Consider the following 27,459-nt stretch of genomic DNA (forward strand, 5'->3'; position numbering starts at 1 on the left):
GATCAGAGTTCTATAATTATAAAAACTATTTCTCAGTGGTACTCTTTGCAGTATGTGATGCACACTACCGTTTTATCTATGTTGACATTGGAAGCTATGGAAGTGAGGGTGATGCTGGCATATATGCCTCTTCTACATTTGGAAAAGCACTGAATGAGAATAAGTTGGACTTACCTGAACCACAGCCCCTTCCAAATATGAACCCGCAATCATTTAAGTTTCCATACATGTTTATAGGAGATGAAGCTTTTCCCCTAAAACCAAATATAGCACGTCCTTTTGGAGGTAAGAACCTGTCAGCTATGGAACAAACATACAACTATCGTTTGTCTAGAGCAAGGAGAGTAATAGAGAATGCTTTTGGAATTCTGAGTTCCAAGTGGAGAGTTTTTAGAGCCCCTATACTTTTGAAACAACCACAGTAAGTACCTTGATCAAAGCGGCATGTTGCTTGCACAACTACCTCATAAAAGATGACATTACAACCGGTGTCAGATCATATGCCACAGCAACCGATGTGGACTCTAATGACTTAGAAAACGGATCTTGGAGGGAGGAACAGCCGTTGGGAAACATGAGGGACATTAATAACCGTATCATTTCGAATAGAGCTAGTGAATTAGCTATTAAACAGCGTGAATATCTGGGGAAATACTTCTCTTCTGAGAAAGGACATGTGCTCTGGCAAGAAGAGCATATAAATAAGGAGTATTTTGATAGTGCTTGACTGATTTTGCTTGTAGCAATACTGCATAATTTTACCCCATTGTGATGAATATTATCCAAAGATTAATGATGATAACAGTGAAAAATATTGACAATGATCACAATTGGCATGAGTTATTAAAGTTACTACCACTTAGCAAACAGTTAACAAAGAAGATTTAAGTTGATGACCCGTCACTTTTTCAAACAATTAAAGCTAGGCATAGAATATCTGAATATGAAAATCACAAAAGCGAGGAGAAAAGAAATGGTAGTGATATAAAAAATATTTGTGAAATTGTGGTTTTGTTTATCCAGTTTAATCGTAATATTGAGCTTAATAAAAATATTTATAGTGGAATGAAATTTGTGTTTGAACTTGATTAGTTCATATTGAGTATAAGATTAAGCCAATCACAGTTGGATAGATTGGCTTCTTCTATCATTTCAGTGTGCACTGTAAGTACAATTTTACACAGTCTTGTGAATTATATACAGTTGAAGTGGTAACACTCTGGAGATGAACATACCCTCAGGCCCCTTGGGGCTGATGGTGGCCTACCTGGAAAATGGACAAAAAGTGTATATCCAAGCCCCTCAGCCTAATCCTGAGGCTACAATGAATGAATTTGTACCTAACATTGACAACAGAAAACCTATGCTCTACAATATGTTACCCAACCCGCTACCAATCCATAATACTTATGCTCCACTAATGGTGACAAGTGAACAGGATGCTGCACAGGAAGAAATAGAAGAAGAAAGGATCCTTTCACAAGCAGTACACCCCAAGATTGTGGAGGGTCATATTGAAGCTGAATTTCCCAGGCTTGGACTGACAGATCTTGGGAGACAGGCGGAGACAGATCTTGGGAGGAAAAGAAGAGTCACATCACCTGGACTTAGCCCCAACCAAGCAAACAAGAAGAGTTTTGAACTCAGGAATCCTCAAAATAAGGATTACCCTGTTAATATAACACAAGAGGAACCCATAGAAATGAAGATACAGCTGCAAATGGACATTGCTATGGCAGGACAAAGAATCCCCAGTGACAAAATATTAGAAATTAGCCCAAGAGAAATGCTAAAAGGTAGTAAATTTGATTATGAAGTCGACAAATTGCGAGAAAAGGGCACAATATATGTAGCAAATGAAGAATCAGCCTCCAAACTACTAAAATTCACTAAAATAGCCAATACTGACGTTACGATATTTCGAAAGGCAATAACAGTAAGAGGAATCATCAAAGGAATTCCTAAAGAGTACAGTTCAGAAGACCTAATAGGAATGACTCAGGCTCCGGTCAAGATTCTAAATGCAGAAAGACAAATGTAACATATAGACCAGCCCCCTCCCCTCTATAAAATTCAGGACCAAATCCCTCATTCACACCCCCTTAGAAATCCTCAAATATAGGACCAAATCTCTCATTCATACTCTTCTAGGAACTCTTAAATTCAGGACTAAATTTCTCAGTCACACCCCCTTTAGTAAATTTCAATTAGAAAAAGGTTTGAATAAAATCATTTAGAATTTAACAGTTGCTAAATTTAACAGTCTGCATAGTCCAACGCAGTTGGACTACGTGCATTTAGATAAGTTAAATGTTACTTAACAAGTTAAGTAACCAGTTATTCTGACCCCTGGGTTTTTCAACTCAAAACCAAAAGGGAAATCCTTGCCATAAAAACAACTTTTGGATGCAAGACTAGTCACATGATTAAATATTACCAATATTAGTGGAGGTCAACTTCCACAGGTCACCAAGCCTGTCCGGCGAGTGTTTTTTAGAGAAATCGCGCGTTGGATATATGAGCCCAACGCAAGGGCGAATGGTTAGTTTTAAGGAGAGATTCGAATGCATTAGATCAATTGCTCATGTTCACCTTTTCATGCAATAAGTCATTGAAGCTATTTTGTCAATAGTTGTATATTGTAAGTAAATAAACCTTATTGTATTTAATCATCTTCTGTCTATGTATTAGGGCATCAGGTACAGTTCCTCTAGCCTTCAGGTACGGTCCCAAGAGAATCTATATTTGCTTCAGGAGACCTCGAACAACACTGAGATGGTTCTGTCTCCCAGGTTACTGGGGATTATATACGAAGCCTTTTTATTTTATTAATAATTTAGCTCCCATATCCACGTTAAGCTATTAAGACTTAGAAAAGTCCCAAGCACCTCAACGCAAACCCCCCTTTAGATAAAATCACACCCCAAACTTATTAATTTACTAAACCACCCCGTAACATATGGTGCGGCCGGTAGGATCGAGCAATCGAGCATGCAATGAAATGGGGGATTCTATTTGGTTAAAGAATGAAATAACCTAGTCGATTGACTAAGTATCCGGACCCAGGTCCAGTTAAAGGAGCAGGCAGTTACATTATAGAAGAGATAGCTCCAGGTTTCGAAGAAGAAGAAGCAGCAAGACGTATGAAAGAAGAAGCAGCAAGACGTATGAAAGAAGAAGCAGCAAGACGTCTAAAGAGTCCTGTTTTTGACAAAGAAGAAGATCATCCAGCCCCAACCAAGAAACAACAAGACAAAACAACTGACAAGAAACAAGATCATCCAGCCCCAACCAGACCCAGACACCAGACCCAACCTGCTTATTTTGGCCCGACCTTTTGGGGTGGATTTGCCATACGCCTGGGCCTCACTATGATCGGAGTGGTGTTGAGTAAAAGGAGATAAGAAGAGTTGAACAGGGATTTTGTTAAATTGAGGTTGAAATATATGCGCATCCTGCAAAAAAAAAAAAAAAAAAAAAAAAAAAAAAAAAAAAAAAAAAAAAGGGTAAAAGTTTCAGGAACAGGAAAGAGAACGAAACAGGAAATATATGGCGGTAAGGTAATGATTTTTCAAAATAAATTACGCTTACCAAAACTACCATTGCAAAAAAAATATAACCTCCGTATAACTATCTTAATCCATATACTTATAGTAAGATAAATATGTTTAAATTACCAAAATCGCCAGATCTGTGAGAACTTTACAAACCATTATAAATAAGTGTAATAACATATCCCACACGAAAAGTCTAAACTTAACACTTAGCCTACTGACCCCTTATAATATTAATATATACATTCAATAAAATTAGATTGGCTAATAAAAAAATAAAAAATTTGATTTATAAATTAAATTGACTTATAATTTAATTTTAGTGGAATTTAGCTTCATTTAAATAATAAGTTGTAGGCTATTGGTATTTCGTAACATAAGTTTATATATATTTTTTTTTTTTTTTTTTTTTTTTTTTTTTTTTTTTTTTTTTTTTTTTTAATACAATAAGGTAATTACTCATTAGATAATAACCCCCCTTAAGATAAAATCACACCCCAAACTTATTAATTTACCAAACCACCCCGTAACACAAAAATGGTACAATAGAGACAACAAAACTCTAAAAGATAGTTATGCAGTGATGCTGACTTTTGAAAGCAATAGTCTACCTTCCTCTGTCTGGTCTGCAGGAAGAAAAAGAGAAGTGCTACCATATGTAAGAAGAATACTGCAGTGTCATAAATGCCAGAGATATGGACATGTACAGAAATACTGCAGAGCACAGCAGCCTAAATGCCTTAGATGTGCTGGAAATCATGACTCATGAGTCTGTCAATTAAAAAACAAAGACATTCAAAACAGAACAAACTCCTACAGTTGCGCAAACTGCAAAGGGTCACATGCCTCTACATCATCACAATGTCCTAAAAGAATGCAGAATAAAAATATTCTCGAAATTGCGGAAAAAAACCAAAGCAGCTACAAAAGAGCTACCACAACATATAGACGCAATGCAGACGTTATCAATAAAAAACAGGACCAGCTCTTAAACCCAAAACCATCAGCCTACGATGTTAGCTATATTGCAGAACAAACAGCAAAGAAAATCACCTTGGGTATTTTGCTGAACCCAGAACTATTGAACCTAGAAAAACTACCTCTAACGGATAGAATAAATAAACTGTGTGAATTGGTTGAAAAACTAAACATTCGTATAAATAGAAATGAGGTAAACCAGGTAGTACAAATGAACCAAATTCTTAGCCAGAAATGATTGATTTTTTAAAAATTTTAGCATGGAACTGCAACTCCATCAAAAATGAAAAGAAATTTTTATTAGAGAGTTTCTGTAATGATACTAAGGTGGATATTATTTGCTTGCAAGAGACCTGCCTTAAGCCCTTTCATAGTTCACAACCAAATTTCAAAAATTACAACTGTCTAAGATATGATAGGTTGGACTCCCAAAAGCGGGGTGTATTAATATGCATTAGAAGTGGGCTACATTTTACTGAGATTAATAACAACTTTATAGAGGAACTCATCGAAAAGTTTGAAGCAGTTGGCTGCAAGATCTTTTTGGATAATCCATTAAAACTGAACATAGTTAACATATACAGCCATTCAGGCTCTGCAGCTGGACTTGATAATCTTCTGAAATAATGAGATGCTGCTCATAGTGGGGGACTTCAATGCTCATAGCAGAAGCTGGTGTTACTGCCCAATTGTAAACACGGCTGGAAAAAGTATTGAAAGTTTTATGTTAAATTCAAGACTTCGTCTAGCAAACCCCAAGAGGTCTTCCAACCAGACTGAATCCAAATACTGGTAAATTTACTACCATCGACCTTGCTTTTGTTGATCCATCACTTTTTAACAAATGTACTGTTTATGCCCCAGATCAAGATGTTCTTATTAGTGATCACCAGCCAATTCTTATACACCTTAATCAATCAAATTCCTCTCAGAATACAACTACAAAGAAGAAAAGATTCATAATTAGGAAGGCAGACTGGTTTAAGTTTAAAAAAGAAATAGAATACAGCAGTTAACCTACCGGTTACTGACAGTAATAGTATCGAAGAAAAAGTGGCAATTTTCCAGGAAAACATTCTTGGAATTGCCCAACAATCCATTCCAATGTCAAATGGTAAACACAAACCTAGACACTCCTCTCCTTGGTGGACTAAAGACTGTGAAGTGGCAAAAAATGAATTTACTAGGAAGAGGAATCTATATAAAAGAATATCTAGCAATCAAAATTGCGTACAAATGAAAAAAGCTTACGCAGAGTTCAAAAGAATCATTGTTGGAGCTAAGAGAGATAGCTGGAAACAGTTTTTGGAAAAGCTTAGCTTCAGGGACCCAACCTCAAAAGTATTTTCATTTCTTAGGAATATGAATAAAAAAGCACCTGCTTTAAAAAATAACCCACCACTGAACTTTGAAAACCAATGCCTGGTGAATGATGAAGAAAAAGCAGAAGCAGCGGTCAAATATCTAAATAGTACTATTGGAAAGGAAGACCCAGATTTCAGTGAAATAAGCCGTATTAGGGGAAGGGTGAGAGCACTATCTGCTAAAGATAACGAAGAAGACTATAACAAACAATTTACATACAAGGAATTAGATTTGGTGATTTCAAAATTACCAAATACTTCGCCGGGACCTGATATGATTCATGCAATCTTTATCAAAAACCTCAATCAAACTTGGAAAAAGTCTCTCCTAGACATTATTAATCAAGCTTGGTCAGAAGGTATATATCCCAGGCTGTGGAAAAAAGGTGAAGCAATAATGATTCCCAAAATTGGAAAGGATTGCTCTAAGCTAGAGAATCACCGTTTCATAACCCTATTACCGATCCTAGGTAAAGTTATGGAGCGTATGGTAAAAAAGAGACTAGATCATGAAATCGAAAACGTCTTTTATTTAAAAATACACAGTGCGGCTTCAGGAAGGAGAAAAATGCCATTGACTGCCTTACTCTGCTAAAAAATTCAGCAGTATATGCCCTGCAAAATAAAATGTATATGATTGCAATTTTATTGGATGTAAAAGGTGCCTTTGATAGTATAGTTCATCGTCAATTTCTATCAGGACTACTGCAAGCAAAAATCAGAGGAAGGACGCTTAAGTTCATAAGCAACTACCTGACAGATAGGGAAGTAACAGTAAGAGTCGGCAACTCTACCTCACGAGCAACTGTCATAGGGAAGAGAGGTGTGCCTCAAGGTTCAGCTTTGGGACCACTATTGTATAATATCAGTCAATATGACATACCAATCGAAGAATGTGGAGACTCTGGAGCTATCTTTGCAGATGACAATAATGTTTGGGCCCTGGAGACAACATTGAAAGAAGTCGAAGACATTCTGAGAAGCAGCTTAGTGCAGCTAGAACAGTGGGCTGGTAACCTAGATCTGAGTTTCTTCGTAAACAAGACTAGAGCCATAGTCTTTACAAGAAGAATAATAGACCAACTGCCAAAATTCTATCTCTGTGGCCAAGAGATAGACTATACTAATCAAGTCAAGATTTTGGGTTGTACATTCACCAGCAGATTGTCTTGGAAACCACACATGGATAATATATCATCATCATGTATAAAGAGATTAAATATTATGAAATTAATGACGGCTCCAACTTGGAGCTTAAAACCTGACTTTCTGTTAGAATATTATAAGAAATACATACGATCAAAGATTGAATATGCATCTGAGATATATTTCTCTGCTCCAGGGTCGACCCTCCGTCGCTTGGACCTAGTGCAAAATTCGGCTTTGAGGATTGCATTTGGGGCAAGAAGAACGACACCAGCTAAATTTTTGATATCAGAAAGTGGAATAGAAGACCTAGAATGCCAACGTAAAATCAAAAACCTACGCTACTGCAAGAGATTATGGTCAGCAAAATCAACACACCCAATCAAGTCACATATTCTCAAGCCTGGTCACTGGACTACAGCCAACAAAAAGTATTTAAGGAATGAATCAAATATATTTGAATTCTTACTTGCGATTGCAAAAACCTATGATGAGTCACTAGAAATTTGCGACATGTTACACCAACCTGCAAAGCCATGCCCACCACCCTGGATAGTGCAAAGCGTCTCTCATGACCTGACCATCCAATATCCATAAATGTTAGACCATAGATTATCCTTTCTAATTACTTTAAATGGAAGATACCACGATTTTCTGGTTATCTATACAGATGGCTCTAAGTTTGAAAATGGTAGGGGGGTAGGAGCAGCATTTGTCATACCTTCATTGAGTGTCTCACAACTATTTAAACTACCAAAATATTTCTCAATATTTCAAGCAGAGGTTATAGCCCTACATAAGACTCTTCAATATATAGCAAATAATCTTAGAAATTACAAAATAGTCATATGTATTGATTCTAAAAGCTCAATCCAAGCTGTTGCAAATTATGATCCATCTATTTCAAACAAAAGGGAAGTAATGGAGTGTCATCTTGCTTATATACAAGCGAGTAAAAGTAATGATATACATCTTCAATGGGTGCCATCACACTCCGGTATATCTGGCAATGAATTAGCAGATAAGTTAGCAAAGGAGGCAACATCACGAGGAATCCAACTTGATGAATGGGACCATTCAGAAAACCAAAGGAAAATAGATAAAATCATGAAAAAGGTTGCAGATTGTGCAAAGACTCTAAACAAACAGCATTTTAGACCTTATGTGGATCAAGAGGGTGGAATAAATGTATACAGCTCTTTAACTAGAAAACAAGGGAGAATACTATTTAGATTAAGATCAAACCATGCTGGCTTTGGAACTTACAAAGCCAAAATATACGGTGAATCCCCATTGTGTGCCAATTGTGTTGATGTGGAAGAAGACTTAGAGCATATTGTTTTTAAATGCCCGAGTTACAATGGTTATCGCTCAAATATATTTGGCTTCTTTATAAAAAAGAATGTAGCCCCTTCAATGCAGTTAGTACTTGGAGGATTTCAATCAGTTCCTGAAAATGTAGAGATCACCCACATCTTAGCGCAGTTCTTCAGTGACATTGGTAGAGCATTAGATGTTTAATGCTTCTGCTATTTAATCGTGGATGACAAAAAGTGGATGACAACCAAAAGATAAGGCTCTCAAGGTGCATAAAGCGCAGAGGAGAGCATAACAACAACAACAAAGAAATCTCTTGAGTTTGTGTTTTTGTATTCTGTTAATTTTTATTTCTTTGTTACACCTGTCATCCATATAATCTGTTACAATTAATAAATATAAAACTATTAAGAGAAAAAAGTACTGAGTTTGGCCCCATGACAGGTTAGATTTTTCTTTTTTACGGATATAATTCTGTGTTTTCTCAAATTTTTGCCTAGCATATGTTTTACAAGGGATGAATTTCCCTTAAAAACGGTAATTAGGCTATTAAAAAATGTATCAAGTGATGTAGCCTATTCACTCTTGTCCTAACTGAACAATTGCCTAGGCTATTGTAAACTTCAAATTTACCAGAGCTCTATCCCATCTCACTCTGGCTTGCAGGAGTTGGCAAAAATTATTCAAGTCAGATGTAAAAAACACAATTGGTCTACATTTACTAGGCTAGATTATCAATTAGAAGTAGTAGGGTATAGTTTATGGCACCTTGCCTATTCGTTAAGCTTTGTTAAAATTTGAGTTTTTGTAAGATTTGTTTTATATTCTATGCTAGACTAATAAATTCTTATCTTTTGCTAGGCTAAGCCTATACAAATTAGACCAATAATCCAAAACTAAAAATTGTTAATAGTATGATTTCATCACATTTCTGGGATGAACCCTTCAAAATCAAAAACATATTTAAATTGTATTATTCAGTGAATTATTTTTAATGTTTTGCACTTATATTTCATCACTAGATGGTTTATAATGTTAATTTGAAAATAAAATGCAATTTGCTGACCAAGTATCATCTTTGTCATTCTAAAATAGAATTTTTCTCAAATTAGTCAAATAAAACTTGGTATAAACTATAAGGTAATCAACCATGTTTATCTCCTACATACAAGACAAATTATTGAAGTTTTAAGACCTTAATTCATGATCACATAAAATATATTTCAAAATATACCTGAATGATTTTCACTTTGACAAAATTCTACTGAAGACAAAATGACAAATATTACTCAATAATTTTTTACTTCCACATCAAGTTTTGAAATTTTATTTACAAAACTATTCTCATAAATATTCATTACAATTTTTTTTTATATAAAATAATAGTTTGCCATAGAAATGACTACTAACCATTCTTTATTTCTTCTTTGTGATACTGAACTTTTAGAAACTTAGAACACATCTGTGTTCCATATAAATAATACCTTAATTCTAAAACCTGTGACTATTTAGTATTAAGAAAATCTATCAAGTACATTGTTTAGTTATAATTGTGTTCTAAATCATATCACTATTAACAGTCCTTTTGCCATTAAAATTGAATAATAACCATGTATATATTGTCAAATATTAAACATAGGAATATACAATAAATAAAACCTAATCCTTGACATAAGAGTCCATTGGTGTCCAGGATTAAGAACTATTGCCTGAAAAAAAGCTGAACCCACTAAATATTTTATCTACAATCATGATTTAATAAAAGAATTGTGTTTCCTCTTTTATCTTGTCTGCTTACTATAGTTGCTTTTGTGAAAGGACATTATTTCAAATTTTACCTGACAAATGAGCCGTGCATTTGGGAATGCTGTCAAAAATAAAAACACTGACATCTTCAAATATTCGTATGTTATGGGCACCATAAAAAATCTGTTAATTATAGTAATGTTTTCTCTTTACAGCTAATGATTGCCTCAAGCTGTGGGCTTCTTTAAAGAGAAAGTTTATGGAAGAGAGAAGGAAAAGAAAGTCAAAAAGTGGAGACCCAAGGAAAGATGGAGAAGAAATGTGGCTCCTCATGAAAGATATAGATTTTATGGGCCAATATCTACAGGAGAGAAATGTAGCCCAGAAACGTATGTCAAGTAAAATTGGTTTTCCGTCTTTTGAGGATGATGATAGTGTTCCTTCAAGTTATAATATGGATATATGTGACACTGTGGTCATAGGTGATGATTTAGTAGAAGAGCCACCTTCTTGTTCTTATGTTTGTGACCTGCCTGACCAAGAGACTATTCAAAATAATCCATTTTTTAATATTGATCAAATTATAAAGACAACTACACCGACAAGGAAATTTATATCACAGAACATTATTGAAAACCAGACACCAGAAAGACAATCAAGTAAACAATCTAAAAATGAATTGAGTGGAGACAGTGGCTTCAAAAAGAAAAAGATGTTTGAACCTTCATCACCCTCATCTTCTACTATTGACAGATTAGCAGCATCCACAGAAAACTTTCTGAATAAGTCTTCCAAAGTTAACACATCAAAAGATAGAGCAAATCTAGTGGGTGAACTTGTTTCTGCAAAATTAAGAGCGCTTCCATTAAGAAAACAAGTGGAAATTGAAAAAAAAATTATATTTTTTATGAACATGAAATGGAACATTTTCCAAATGCTTATTTTTTATTAAACATGTTTAATGTTTAATTTTATTCAAAGAACCAGTGATGGTAAACAATCTTATTTTGACCTTAAAATGATTTTTAATAAAAAATTCATTGGTAAAGTCCAAGCATTAATGTGATCTGCTGGGCATATCTAGAGAAGCTTGGTTAATCAAGTTTGTTGGGGGTAAAGTCTTCAGGCCGTGCTCTAGGAAGGTTCTAGTTAAATTCCTGTAATCCTTGGACAGTTGCTAGCCTATCCAAAGTCAGTGGTAAGTTGTTCTGTCGAGATGGCATAGCCTAGAGTGAGTAATAGGCCTAATTAATCAGAAAAAAATTATATAGTTCAAAGAAAGCTTAGTTCAATCCCACTTGACAGAAAGAAACACTGTGTTACTCTGGAAGCTGATTTAAAACATTCAATGATAATTACTTAAGCTAGCCTTGGCTAGATTGAATCCTGTAATTCATTGAAGTGCTTCAAAAAACTTTGCAGCTTATTGGTAGCCTATAAAAACTTTTTAATAATAATTTATAGATACTTTTGAGCATTCCTAACAAAGTTTTTAGTTGGCTACTCCAGGCTTGAAAACCTGAGATTAGGAGTTTAAGGCCTGGTGTTGCTGTTATTTTGGGTGGGACAAGGGTCAATGGTGTGACTCTGTAAGCTTAGCTACATTAAACCTAGCTATAATGAGTAGCGTACCTGGAGAAATTTAGAAGAAAACTTAAGAAGAATCAAATGGTTTTCGTCCCAGCCATAAATTGCACTCCCAGCTAAAGACATTGAATCAGGAGATCACTTGCTGTGCAATGCTGACCATTGGTCAGCATACAATTTTTTTTTAAGTAGGCCTAAGTTAATGAAACAATTAAGTTGTAGTGGAGGGACTTCTTGCTACATTAGAAAATAGGGTCAAAACTAGTATGCAATTACACAAAATAATGTAAAACTCAAACCATCATGTACTGCTATCTCAATAGGAATTGAGAAGAATTGTATACATCAATGAATAACAAAAAATCTAAGCTATGCATCAATATGGTTAAGTGCTTGTGTGTCATTCAGAACAAACTCAATAAGTAAAGTTAGGTTATTTTGTGAAACAAACTATGATGCAGTTACATTTAAATTAAATATTTTATATATAGAGGTGGCTAGGTTAGGTATTTGATATAATGCACCACCACCACCCTTCCCCTAATGTGCATATATATAGCGCAAACTTTTGATAAAGCTAATGAAATAAAATAAAATATGATGCAAATATAATACTTTAGTAGGAAAATTGTAAAATTACAACTTAGAATTATGTACCCAGAATGCAGAAATGTTGTTAAGAATTGTGTTAAAAAGAGGTCTTCCTTCTGCCTTTACTGCCACCCACCACATATACTCTACTAAGTATGATTCTAAATGATGGCAGGATATACATGTTCAGACACTATTTTCTATCACTATGCATTGCAAACTAAATTTAGTTCTTTTTTGGCTTTGAAACTGGATTTTTGCATCATAGTTTGTTACACTAAAGTACCTAACTTAACTTATTGAGTGTGTTCTGAATAATACACAAGCATAAAGTGAATATAGACAAGTATATAGTGAACTTTTAGTTTATTGACTTACCTAGAAGGACCCATTTTTGGAAATGCCATTTATTTTATTTTTGTGTAACCTATATATTCTTTCAGTATTTTGGTTTTATTCACATATTAACCAAAAGTTGTTTGTCTTCTGATTCATACAATGCAACTTTTATTATTTGATATTTATTCTATAAATCACATCTATTCACCATTTTTTTCTCTTTTTCAATTGCTTGTCAAAACAGAGAACCAGTTTTGAATTTATGATGAAAAATTTGTCAGTGAAAATTTCACCAAGAAGGCAGATAAAAGGCAGGAATCTTATTACTGCACTCACATTGCTTTTTAGTTTGGTTGGGACAAGCATCAATGGTATGACTGTAAGCTCAACCAGAGTACACTTAGCTATGATGGGTAGTCTATCTGGAGAAATTTAGAGGAACAACTTAGGAAGCATCAAATGATTAAGCTCCAGCCATATATTGCACTCCTAGTTGAAGGCATTAAATCAGGCAATCACTTGCTTTGCAATGCTGACCATTGGTCAGTATGCAAAAAAGTTGTTTTTTTAAGTAATCAAATGAAACAATTAAGTTCTAGGGGAGGAACTTCTTGCTATATTAGAAAGTAGGGTCAATACCAGTATGCAATTGAGCAAAATTATGTAAAACTCAAACCCTCATGTATTGCTACCAAATAGGAATTGAGAAGAACTGTATACATCAATGCATATCTAAAAACTAAGCTATGCATCAATATAGTTATTATTATAATTATTTGCCCCTAATGTGCAAATATGTAGCCCATTTTTATATTTAGATGACATTTCGCCTTTTTCTTTATCAAATAAATATAATACAGAATTTGTAGTCCAGACAGAGAAGTTGAACAAATAGGAAGAACAATAAATGTGTTTTTATTCCCTTCACTGCCTGTGTCAATAGAAAAGCCAGGGATTTACTGTTTTCATTCCCTGGAAATTAGTCTTATACCTGGTTCCAAAAGTGAAATTGAATTTGTCAAAGCTTGGAGGTTTATTCTTCCTGTCTGTTTAAAGAGAACAGATGCATAATTGAAGTTTGTTCATTTCTATCTTACACTTCAAGGGCATCAATGGTATTTCTTCCTTTATTAATCTGTCTTGTTTCTTTTCAGCACAAATGTTTTTGTCTCATTTTTAGAAAGATACAATTTTTTATTTACAAATTACTTATACTAGAAGCACATTTTCAAGACTTTGACCTACTTTAGGATCCCTTGTTCCAAAGGCATGATTGAATTTCTTGAAGCTAGAAATGTCTTTTGTGGCAAATTCAATGGTAAATATTTAGTTCACCCTTTTTGCAACTTAATAGTGGTAAAATAGGTAAGATTGTCAATTTTTAATGACTGCAATATATTTTACCCATTGGTAATTGCAGTAGAAAGGAAAGCAACTGGTAAGGACCCCCAAAGGATTATTTTAAAAAGGCTTTACTGCCCATAAAGCTGGCATAACTGGAGAAGGGGCTTCTCAGGAATTAATGACTTTAAAAGCTATACATTATACATAAAAATGCACATTTTTTATGCAGAAAGGCAGCAATTTAGTAGGCTAGTACTGCTAGTAGGCTAAGTTAGTTCTACTTGAACTTTGCTATATGATTTAAGGTATCACTGAGATGGATTATGTTTTTTGCCACATGTTTAGCTGTATTATGAAGACCATCTCTAAGTTGAACAAAAGCTGAATTTTATCCATCTTTTGTTAGTTTCACAAGGATTTTATTTGAACTTGAATCCTTGTGAAAACAGCCCCTAAGAAAATTTTATAAGATATTAAAAACTTCAGGGTGAAAAATGAGTTATTAAGGAGGGGGAAGCTATCCTCATTTATGAATCATTTAAGAATTTACTGTAGCTACTAGCCCCTGACAAATCTTGGAAACAAAAACTTTAGATGTCAAGTATAGTAAAACAAAGATGTTATTATCTTTGACATTGCAAGTTACTCAGAATTACAATGGGCATCACCAAATTCAGCATTTATGTTTGCACTAATTTGTTGTAAATTCAGAAAAGCAAGTTAATGTTTACATCATCAGATATTTGTAATTTTGCAACAAGCCAACAACTGCATCCATAACCAAAATGATAAGATGCTTATCAATGCATTTCTGAGGAAAAAACATGTATGATGGGAGAATTTTCTGCAGGAAAGAGGAAATTCTAGCTAGGAATTCTACAAAATTAAGAGCGCTTCCATTGAGAAAACAAGTGGAAATTGAAAAAAAATAAATGATATTTTTTATGAACATGAAATGGAACATTTTCCAAATGTTTAATTTGTATTTCTACTTTGTGAGCTTCTTGTCATATTTAAAATAACCAATAACTGCCTGTATTTTGCAGTTCTCCTTTGCGGAATCACATATTTTTCGATTTCTTTACAGCGGTTTTGCCGAATCGCATACGGGATTATAGCATGGTCCATTTTGCCGAAAGTTGCTGATTTCCTGAACGCGACCTTGGAGAAGAAGAAGACGATCTTTTTTATCTTGGCGAACAAGATATAATTCCAGATTTTTTCAAGCAAAAAAAGAAGGAACCCCATCCCTGCAGAAATACAGATAGGTAGGTCCACAGAATCTTCAACCAATGGTAAACTTAATCTCTTCTTAGAAAAGTTTCTGAATGTAGTTACTCCATTACAGTCCACACCCCACCAACCTAGTCCCAAAAATAGTAATGCCCCTTTTCCCCTTTTTAGCTCCCTGGAAGTCAAAGACACCATTTCAAAGCTCCAGCCTGGTGCAACTGGCCCTGATGGAATTCACAATTTGATGCTGAAAAATTTGCCAGATTCATTTGTTGAGCTACTGACAGAGCTATTCAACAGATCTGTCATAGAGTCAGCAATACCATCTGAATGGAATAAGGCAATAGTGATCCAACTTCTCAAGGCAGGCAAAGACCCTAAGCTGGTTGATTCCTACCGCCCCATATCTCTCACTTCTTGTGTTGCAAAACTAATTAAGAGGGTAATAAAACAAAGAATTTTAACCCCTTTATCAGACCACATCCAAATTGAACAGCTTGGCTTTTTACCTGGAAGAAGCACCACAGATGCCCTAGTTAGACTAGAGCATCTAATAAAACTTAGTTTCAAAAAAGGAAAAGCTGTCCATGTAATATTTCTAGACATGGATTACGCATTTGATAGAGTTGATGTGGGGCAACTAATTAGAAAGCTATCTGTAATGGGTTTACCAAATCTACTGGTAAATTGGATCCACCAATTCTTGATGGGCAGGGAGGTTCAGGCTTCCTTGGGTGGCTCCTACTCAGAGTTTAAGAGAAAAGCTTATAACATTGGACTCCCTCAAGGATCTGTTCTAAGCCCACTTCTCTGCTCGGTGTATTGTCATGATATAAGCCTGGAAAGTGTCCTTGGAGCAGAGCTGTTTCTGTATGCTGATGATATTGCTGTTGCAGTTGTGGGGAGACCCTTTATGCTTACAGTCAGCCTCCCAAAAAGCGGTAGATACACTATCAATTTGGGCAAATAGTAATAATATGGTTTTCTCAACCCATAAGTCAGTTAGTGTGTTGTTCCACAAAATGCATAACCTGGCTGCTTTCAAACCACAGGTGAAACTGAATGGACAAGAGATTGCAGTTACACAACATGCACGCTTTCTGGGAGTTATATTTGACCATAAAATGACATGGAAACCCCATCTGGATGAGCTGATTGGTAGTCTCAAACAAAGACAGAATTTCATTAATGCTCTCTGCCTTGGAAGAAGAGGTGCCCCGACAGCCTTTGCCTCAACTATTGTCAAGTCAGTGGTGATATCTAAGATAGACTATGGATCATTTATATACGGATCAGCTAAGAAATGTCTCCTGAAGAAACTTGACACTACACTTCATGCAATCTTAAGAAGGGCCCTTGGTGGCCTAAAATCTACTCCTATTGTAGCTATGTATTGTGAAGCAGGGATCCAGTCCCTTCACTCCAGAAGAAAATACCTCCTTGCAAGATATTTTGCTAAGAATATAAGACTCAGGAACCATATTATCTACAAAGAAATTATTAGCCACCACAACCCTGACATCCGCTTTAAACCAACAGAGATGTCTTCTTTCCAGAGATTCCTTTGCCTTCCGGGCATGGAAGAGTTCATAGAGAATGGCAGGCTGACTGTCAATTTGGATGATGATTTGTCTAGTGCCTCCAAGGGAATTAAGGAATTGATTATTCCTAAGATCACCATAAAAAAAAGGAGGGCCTCCCCCAAGCACTGATGAAAATCATGTTCCTGGGAAAGCTGGCAGAATATGAGGAATATATTCAAGTTTATACAGATGGCTCAAAGACAGTAACAAAATGCAGTTGTGCAGTAGTTATACCCTCCCAGAGCCTGTCTCTTTCATACCGTTTACCCCCTAACCTGACAATTTTCTCTGCAGAGCTTATGGCAATTAAGTTTTCACTTCAAGCCATATCAAGCCAAACAGAGAGCAAACACCAGAAGTATATTGTCTGCTCTGATTCACTTTCAGCTCTGGATTACCTCTCACACCAGCAACACCAAGCAAGAAATGTTGCCATTGAGATTGAAAATTTGGTTACTCAACTTGCAAAAAAGGGTATATCTGTTCTATTCATATGGGTTCCAGCACACTGTGGTATAACAGGAAACGAACTAGCAGATCAGGCTGCAAAACAAGCCTCCCAACTAGGCCTGATCACCCAAACCCCTATCACTGGTCCTGAACTTCTTTCCTCAATTAGCTCAAAAATTTTTGAAGAAGAAGAGGCCTGGCTCCATTCTTCTCATACTCAGCTCCTCGATCTTTATGATTATAAGCAGCCTTCAAAAGAAATATACCTCACTTCTCGCATCCTTTCTACCTGCCTATTTCGTCTTAGATGTGGCCATGCAGACAAAATCAACACTATTCCAGTGGGAAATGGCTCCATCCCCCAACTGTGACACTTGTGGAGTGTATGAAGATATACGCCACATCATCTTTAACTGTAGAAAATACGAAAAAGAGAGAGAAGTACTAAGAAATTGCTGTGAGAAGGCATTTAGTGCATTCACAATGCGTTCTGTTCTGGGACATCACACGTCTCCTCCTTGGGCTAAAAAACTAAGCACAAACCTATTAGGCAGATTTGTTAAGACTACTGGTTTGGTTCATTCCCTATAATTTTTTTTTTTTTTTTTTTATTATTATTATTATTATTACCTGTTCAATAGGATTTTTAGAATTGCCCCATTTATCATTTTAGGTATATTTTATCGACATTTGGTTGTATTATTATTGGTTATAATGTGTATTATTGTGTTGTACATGTATTTTAATTGATGTTTGACAATGTATAGTTGCAGTATTTTGATTCCCGTTTTTCAACGCAGGCAGTTGCTGCAGGCAAATAATCCCCCTCCATTAGCAAGTCAAGCGATACTGTTCTGGCTCAGTGAATAATGACTAAGTGACACCCAAGCAAGCTAGTGATCATAGAAGGCACAGAACAACTGAGTGATACGAACGCATATGACCTATTGGTCGAACGCGTCAAACCCCAAACAACAACAACAACAACAAGATATAATTATGAGGCCCAAGAGACTGAAAATGTCGATTTCCCCAGATATGTTTGAAACAGACAGGTAAGAATTAGATATTTTGAGACAGAAGTATGTACAGCAGCATTAATTGTAGTTTGCTTCCACAGTTCTAAAGGAGGTTCTAATGAAGGTTCATGGGCAGAAAAAGCTGGGTCAAAGATGTCAGTCAAGGAAACAGATGAGGTGGTAGGCTATTAACCCTTGCGCCACTGAACATACAACTGAACATGAGCTTGGTTTTCAACATTAGGTATATGTGCTTAAACCTTCTATGTTAGATCCTTCTATGCTTTTGAAGATCAGAATGTGATTTGAGGCAAAAATCACCTCCCTATTTTGCCTCTAAGCATTTTAAATCTTTTTTAGAAAACAGTATTTTACAGAAGCAAATGCCTGTGTTTAACTATTGACTTTAGGGTTCTGTCCATCTAGTAGCCAAATTGGAACTATGTGCTTCAATGAAATTCTATGAAACTGGGTGGTTTTGAGCTGGTTTTGGGTGCATGGGAAACACCAGCAAGTGAGTTAGATGGGAAAATGTGAATATGATCATCAAGGTTATAGTCCAGTAGACCTATTACTGCTGTATAACACTGCTACAAACTCTTCAAGTTTTACTATGTAGTTTATCACTGGTTTCAACTTTTGCCGGAAGACACGGGCCGTAATGTCATGTCTATGAACCGCCGATTGTCCTTGAAGTAAAAGCTGCCGTATCTCGTCCCAAGATTGATTACATGTAAATGTAATAAATAAATATGGACGAAGATACGCAATAGCATCTTGAGCATATTCATGCATATGACGGGGACTGCCAGCATGTGACGAAGGTAAAATCGTTAATCTTCCAACGTTTGTGGTATTACCGTCATTCACAAGTGCATCTCGCAAATGAATGTATTGTTCAGAGCGGAGCTTGGTCTGATTCAGACGGATAAATAGCAAACGTTCTGATTCAATTTTTGCATACATACCAACGATGTATTGGTGAAACAATTGACGGCATTTTAAAATATAATTGTCTTCATCCTGCCGAATCATTAGTCTATAGGAATAACAATGCATTGCGCTGCATTTCTTATCCGTTTGTTTGTTAGTGGATGGATCTTGCAATTTATTAATAAAGTGATAGCCGTCGGCTCCATTCCAAAAATGATAGGATATTGCAGGGCATCGTAGCATCGATGAGTGTCAGCAATTCTTACCAACTGAGCGTTTCGCTTATGAAGAATAATATCTCGAGGTAAAAACTGATCACCGACCATAACGATTGCCACTTCATCGATAGTTGGAGCATTGTATCTACGCACATGTTGGCCCTAAAATTCTTTGCAGACGACTCCGCCTGAAAAATTTTTCTTGGAATGTTTTCATTTGAAAAAATTTACCTTCTAATTGTTTTCTTCGACAATTTATTTGTACATTAGGGGGGGATAAGTTGAGGGCGCTGTCAAAATATTTTACTCCCCCTCCCCCTAATGTGCAAGTGTGTTGTCAAATTATATGATAATATAAACTAAAGGTTATACGAAGGTTACATTTCATTGTGATTAACTTAAATTGACTTCTCGAGTGTGTGCTGGCTGATACATAAGAACCGAATGCTTTATAAGTTCAGGAGAAAATTTACCCCACCCCCCAATCGGCACCCGGGACGTCTTTTAACCCAAACCAAATTCTTATGTCAATGAACTCAATGAGAATAATCACTTCATTCTTTTATAAAGTAAGAAGGTTCTGAGATTTTCTTTTTTTTGTGGGGTTTGCAATACCTGCTGATTCTTTAAATTATACGGGACGTCTATCCTAATATCCCGGGCACCCTGTGACGTTTTTTTTGCCTAAACCAAATTCTTATTTCAATAAATTCAATGAGAGTAATCACTTCATTCTTTTATAAAGTATGAAAGTTCTGTGATATTCGATTTTTTTTCGATAGTATTTAATACTTATTGGTCATTAAATTATCCCACCGTAACTCCAGCATTTTCCTCAAATCAAAGAGAATAAAGTGGCCTTGAAAGCACTAACAGCACTACGAAACCAAAATTAACTAAAGCAAGCAATAGAATGCACATGTCAAATTCAACATGTAGTGTTCCCACTTTTGATGTGCCATTTTCGCAAGACCAATAGCTTAGGCCATATTACGTTAGTAATCTTGAAATGTATTTCCCATTAACCCACGAGCCACTTCCTAAGGCCCGTTTTCAGCAGATAAATAAGAATCAAAATAATACATTATATTGAATGTTAAAAAATTATATATTCGATAAAATCGTAATTTTCCCCATAAATTCGTTAGCTAAGTCGCAGAAAAAAACGTGAGAGTCAATGCATATTGTAACACTGATTCCAAATGAATGTACCTCCTTTGTCTCTCAATAGGTCCAGATGTAGTTCCAGGGTATGCAAGAACTTTGCTGACTTTGTACGTTTGCTTATGTTTTTGGTCACCTTCCTGTCGACAATTGGCTCACAGATTCAACATTCAATTAAATAAAAAAAAACTTTTTCAACTGAAGGTAAGGAACAACATTAACTGAACAGAAATTATTAAGTACATGAAGTGGTAGTTGCTCCTCCTCAACATCCCACTCTTTACGCTAAAGTTTTAAGTACTTGATAAAAAGATTTTCTAATTAAGTAGCTAAGTCGCAGAAAAAAAAAGGTGAGAGTCAATGCATATTTTAACGCTGATTCCAAACGAATGTACCTCTTTTGTCTCTCAATAGGTCCAGATGTAGTTCCAGGGTATGCAAAAACTTGCTGATTTAGTTCCAGGGTATGCAAGAACTTTGCTGACTTTGTACGTTTGCTTATGTTTTTGGTCACCTTCCTGTCGACAATTGGCTCACAGATTCAACATTCAATTAAATAAAAAAAAACTTTTTCAACTGAAGGTAAGGAACAACATTAAATGAACAGAAATTATTAAGTATATGAAGTGGTAGTTGCTCCTCCTCAACATCCCACTCTTTACGCTAAAGTTGTAAGTACTTAAAAAAACAATTTTCTAATTAAATTTACTGTGTTTTGGAAATCGTTCTCAAAGAATTGGGACAGAATTCAAACTTCAGCGAAAAGAGCGAGATGTTGAAGAAGAGCAACCCCCCTCATACACGTAATAGTTTCTGTTCGTTTCGAGTTTTAATTCAATGAAAAAAAACATATTTTCAACTGAAAGTAAGGAGCGACATTAAAACTTAAAACGAACTGAAACTGTTCCGTATATGAAAGGGGCTGTCCCCTCCTCAACGTCCCACTCTTTGCACTAACGTTTGAGCTAAGTAGCTAAGTCGCAGAAAAAAAAAGGTGAGAGTCAATGCATATTTTAACGCTGATTCCAAACGAATGTACCTCTTTTGTCTCTCAATAGGTCCAGATGTAGTTCCAGGGTATGCAAAAACTTGCTGATTTTGTACGTTTGCTTATTTTTTTGGTCACCTTCCTGTCGACAATTGGCTCACAGGTTGAACATTCAATTAAATAAAAAAAAAAGCTTTTTCAACTGAAATTAAGGAACAACATTAACTGAACAGAAATTATTAAGTACATGAAGTGGTAGTTGCTCCTCCTCAACATCCCACTCTTTACGCTAAAGTTTTAAGTACTTGATAAAAAGATTTTCTAATTAAATGAACTGTGTTTTGGGAGTCGTTCTCAAAGAATTGGGACAGAATTCAAACTTCAGCGAAAAGAGCGAGATGTTGAAGAGGAGCAACTCCCCTCATACACTTAATAGTTTCTGTTCGTTTCGAGTTTTAATTCAATAAAAAAAAACATGTTTTTTCAATTGAAAGTAAGGAGCGACATTAAACTTAAAACGAACTAAAACTGTTCCGTATATGAAAGGGGCAGTCCCCTCCTCAACGTCCCACTCTTTGCACTAACGTTTGACTCTTTGTCATAGTTCTACTTTTTAAAACAATAAAAACATTTAGTGTAAAGAGCGGGACGTTGAGGAGGGGACAGCCCCTTTCATATACGGAATAATTTCGGTTCGTTTTAGATTTTAATGTCGCGCCTTACTTTAAGTTGAAAAAACTAGTTTTTTATTTAATTTCTGAATGCTTTTTGAATTAATGTATGTTTTGATTTTGGCTCACTGCATATAAAATAATTAAAACGAAACTTACGTACTATTTTTTTTTTTTTTTGGCTAAATGGCTTTCTCACAGTTTTGATGGGACGATTTTGAAAAAAAAAAAGTTGGAAGAGGCCTAGTTGACCTCCAAGTTTTTGGTTCTAAAAAGGCAACTAGAACTTTTAATTTTTTACGACCGTTTCTATTAGTAATAAATATACCTAACTTACGAAATAGCTTAAATAACGAGCTTCTATTTTTGTTTATTTTTATTACGTATATGAGGGGGTTAGCCCCCTCGTCAATACCTCGCCCTTTACACTAAAGCTTGACTAGTTCTTTAAGAATGACTCCTGAAATGCAAAAGCCGCAGAATAAATAGTTGAAATTACTAAAAAAAACTTTAGTGCAAAGAGCGAGGTATTGAGGAGGAGGAGATGAACGCCCATATATATGTAATAATTTCTGTTCGTTTAAGTTTTCATGCTGCTTCTTACTTCCAGTTGGAAAACTTTTTTTAAGAATTTTCTCATTGTTTTTTTTATAGTGCTAGAAAATCCTGCACTCCCTGCATGAAAATTCTCTTCCCTCATGAAAAATTTATCGATGGGAACATCCTTCCAAGTAACCTTTTCATGTAACTATCTTCGTTTGATGTAACTATTGGTATCAAAATTCCGTTTTTCAGAGTTTCGGTTACTATTGAGCCGGGTCGCTCCTTACTACAGTTCGTTACCACGATCTGGTTGATGTTGCTCTTACTTTCAGTGGAATAAACTTTTTTTTTATTTAATTTCCGATCGTTTTTTAAGCAATGCCAGGAAATCTGGCAACACCTCCGCGCATAAATCCCTCCTGCCTAAAGATTCTTTCTCTATACAATTCAATCCTGGTGAAAATTTCCCCTGGACAATAACCCTTGACAAAATTAAACATAGAATTGAGTCGGCAATGAGAAAGCAGGACATATGATGTATTTTGCATAGTAGTTTAGGTGAATTCCCCTAGTGTAAAATTTTTACTGAAAAATTCACCCGCTGGAAACTTCCCTCTCCATGGAAAAATATCCTCGTGCAAACTAAATCAGAAGGGAATTCATGCCCATCCCAATTCTCCCCTCCCAAAAAATATATTCATACTTCCCAATAACAAATAATATACGTAAAAAATGGACAAATTTTGTAATTTAAAAGAACTTTCCCCACGGGCTGTGGGGCGTTGCGATATCTCAAAAGGCATATTTCTTCTGTCTTTCAACCTTGCTGAACAAAAAGGCTATTTCAACATTTAGTTCGGACTATTGTGAGAAAAAGGGGGCATGGAAAGGGGTCTTTGTGCCTTCCAATCTGTTTGGTCACTTAAAAAGAGCACTAAAACCTTTAATTTCTGTTTGAATGAGCCCTCTCCCAATATTTTAGGACCATTGGGTCGTTACGAGCATCCCTATGAATACAACTAATAAATAAACACTCATCCGTGATCTTTCTTCTGGCCAAAAATACGGCATTTTTTTAGATAGGAGCCTGAAACCTTTAAAATAGGATTCTATGTTACGCATAATGCGATGGTGTGATTTTCATTGAGATTCTATTAGTTCTAGGTCTTTTTCCTCCTTTTTTCGAAATTAAGGCAAATTTTCTCGGACCGCTAACCTTTGATTGGTAAGACTAAACTGCATATTTGAAACCAGCATGAAAATTTAATTATTCTGTTATGCATGCTAGTATAAAAACTCCCTTTTTTAGAGTTTCGGATATTTATTGAGCCGGATCGCTCCTTACTTATAGTTCGTTGCCACTAACTGTTTGATTAGGGGTTACTAAAAAGATTTAAAAAAATACTAAAACTGCACTCAGTGACAAAATCCTCGTGGAGGGAATCGAATTAAGGCGGATGAAAAAGCATCATAAATGTACAGGTAAACGGGTTAGAAAAGGAGCAAATCATGGAAAAATTCATGAGAAATACAGGCTATAATTTACACAATATACTTGCATATTAGAAAAAGGAGGGGGCTGGTTCTGCCTTGGAAAAGAAATTACAGCGCCCCCTGCCGATTCAAATGTAAGCGATACAGCCGAATCAAAGTTAAAAATTGAATCATAATGAGCAATTTATCGGCCATGTCCCCAAGACCAACTGAACTGCCCCCCCACCTCAGAAATGGGTCTTGTTGGGGTATAATCTAGCAGAAGCGTCATCAAATTTGTCAACTGAAATAAATTATTTTCCTAACAAGTTTCCTTCTTATTAGCCCCATTAATAGGCTAATATCTTCAATTATAATTCTAAATTAGTTTTTGATAATAAAATTTCTTCCATATTATTTCAATTTTGTCACCGTCGGTTCAATTTAAAGGTAAACCGGTTTTAACAAGGGTGACACTAACAAATGTAGGTTATATTAACAGTATCTAAAATAAGAAAAAAGGTATTATCTTTGAAGATCCATACTGAATTTGCGATTAACAGCAATTATTATATTCGGAAAGAGCATAAGAATCCAAATTCGAAAATTTCCTTTTAAACACATTTCTGGTCCAAGTAGTGGTCAATAGATTTGCATCATTTATTCCAAAGGTAAATGAATTTCGTTCATAAATATGAAGAAAGAAAGAAATGAAGAAACCAATGTTCCTGTGGGAAATTTCACTTTGGAAGAATCCGTCAACAGCTGGTAGAAAATTTTCGTTTTGAGTAAATAATTCGGAACTTACGAGTTATCCCGACAACACTTGAGAAGTGAAGTTAGGTCAATCTTTAAGAGTTTTTAAGAGTTCTTTAGGATTTTTTTTTTTTAAGAATTATACCAGAAAATAATGAAAATAAAAGATGTTGTTAACAAAATTATGGAAACTACAACAAAGAATTATGAAAAGCAGGCCGCCCGGAGCACATTATATTAAATACCTAACATAGTTTACTCTAACCACCTTTATACATAAATATTTAATTAAAACATACAAGCATCGTAGTTTTTTTTTTCATTGAGCGGAAGACATAACCGATTGTAAACAGTAAACCGGTTTTTCTCAGACAAACAGAGCAAACTTCGTGAGTGTTGTCGGGCTAACACGTAAGTACCAATCATTATTTAGCTTCCAAAAGTAAAAATGAAGACTGTGACTACTTTGGCTTACCATGCCTTTGAATAACTAAATCAATTAGTTTTGCTTGACAAGCCAACTTCAATTTCCACAATAAATACTTAAAACAATCTTTTAGGGAGGCAAATGAAATTTAAAAATAAATATATGAAAACTTCGGTATAAAAAGAGATAATGAGACAATTTTTATGAACCCGATGAATTAAAAATTAGATAACGAGAATAAACTGGCTTTCCTTTGCATCAAACAGTTCGTGGTACGAACAGTAAATAAGAAGCAGGTCGCCCTTCCCCCCCCCAAAAAAAAAAAACAAAGCTGTAAAAAAGGGGAATTTTGATAACAGATAGTAGATCAAAAGAATTGGCTTTTATACTGAATCCAAATAAACTAAAATTTGTTAAGTTCAATATGGCCCATCATCAGCTACGACTCAGAGAAAATTTGCATTATTTTCTAAAACGAGGATTCCCCAAAAGTTCAAATTATTTTAATGAAGATCAATCATTAGATTCAGCGAGTCAGCGAATACTCTTATAAAAGTTTCAAGGGCATATCTACAAAAATGGGGAATTTTGTATTGCTTGCCAGAACAAAGATTACGGATCAAAGATGAATTTTTCTCCATGGATGATCGCATAAAGCCAATGGTCCTAGAACGTCGGGATAGCGCTCGCTCCAGCAAAATAAGAAGTTCTAGGACCCCTTTTAAGTGACCAAAGCGAATTAAGGGATACTACTCCCTGCCCAAGCCCCTTTACCAAAAATTCATCTGGTAAAAAGTTTGGGAGAGCCATTTGATTCAGCACAGCAGAAATATCCAATAGCTAAATTTCTTAGTGTAAATATATAGTCCAAGTTATAAATTTTCCATCTATTCTCCCAATTTGGGTCTTTTGATTCAACCTGTGTGTCTCTAAATTGAATCACTGCGACTAAACTAGAACCGGAAAACAAGTGACAGGTGACGAAATCATTGGACATATGATTTGAAGTACCCAAATCTAATCATTAGATGGACTGCATTGATCTCTAACAAGAGTCTTAGCCTAATTGTGTTGCGAGAGCAACACTTTGATTTAGTCGTGTTATTTGTTGTTGTTTTTTTTTTAACACCCAGATTACAGCTTATTCCTAGAAAGTGGCAAGGATCTAAACTTTGCGGTTTATACGGAAAGTGTGGACCTTAGGCAGAATTGATGAATATGACTGCATTTTGGAAACCTTCGTAGACTCTTGCCTTGGGCGAAAAATCCATTGTTTCTATCAATTTCTGTTCGTGATTTCAGTTGAGTTTATCATTCGGTTTTTCGCACTTGGGATGAGGTGATCAAAGTTATGTCATTCATATTTTCGCAGAAAAATTCCTTCATGAGATATAGCAGTTTGAAAGTTTAAACGGGTTGACAACTTCAGTAGTAAGGTACTTATTGAAACCAGAAATAGGCCGATAGCAATTATCAGACATACAGGGTAGATTTAAGCAACAGTCGGCTGTTAGTTCATAATCATCTTCGGCACTGGGGGGTTCGCACCTTCTGCTAGCTGGTGTACCTATTATTTGTTTAAGATGTATTTGATGGTAAGACCAATTTGTTTCCAGTGGCAAGACATGTAGGGGACTTGTAAGTAATAATAGGCTGTTAGGCTACAATCATCTTCAGCGATGAGGTGTTTGAAACTTTTGCTAGTTGCAATGAGGGGTTTTGTAACTTTCGCGAGCTGGTGTACCTAGTATTTATTCTAAGATCCTTACAGATTAACAACTTCAGCGTTTAAACAAAGCGAGGAAACAAAAGCAAGGTGTTTTTCTCGCAACACTTTACTCGGCGAAGCCGAAAAAAGGTTGTCGCAACACCTCACGTTGTCCATGCAACGTAGATCTACCCTAATTTCTTAATGATCTTTTCACTGCTTTGAGTTTGTTGTTGTTTCTTCCATTTCGCTTCACCGTTTTTTTTTTTTTTTGTTTTTTTTTTAAGTTTTTCCTTCTCTTTTTAAAGCGCAAAAGACGGCATAGCA

At 35.5% G+C, this 27,459-nt stretch overlaps 1 long non-coding RNA gene across 8 annotated transcripts in view; it reads right to left on the reverse strand.

Moving 5' to 3' along the window:
* Window positions 1–27,459, reverse strand: part of LOC136025871 (uncharacterized) — a 106,767-nt gene that overhangs the window by 29,500 nt on the left and 49,808 nt on the right. For 4 of the 8 annotated variants that reach the window (XR_010617165.1, XR_010617162.1, XR_010617163.1 and 1 more), the window contains one exon: window positions 10,658–10,947. The exons of the other annotated variants lie outside the window; for them this stretch is intronic. This is a non-coding gene — a long non-coding RNA (uncharacterized LOC136025871). Of the gene's footprint in view, window positions 1–10,657; window positions 10,948–27,459 lie in introns of those variants that run through there. 8 annotated transcript variants of the gene reach the window in all.

The sequence above is a fragment of the Artemia franciscana genome, chromosome 4 (assembly GCF_032884065.1).
Source record: "Artemia franciscana chromosome 4, ASM3288406v1, whole genome shotgun sequence".
Classification (NCBI taxonomy): Eukaryota; Metazoa; Arthropoda; class Branchiopoda; order Anostraca; family Artemiidae; genus Artemia; species Artemia franciscana.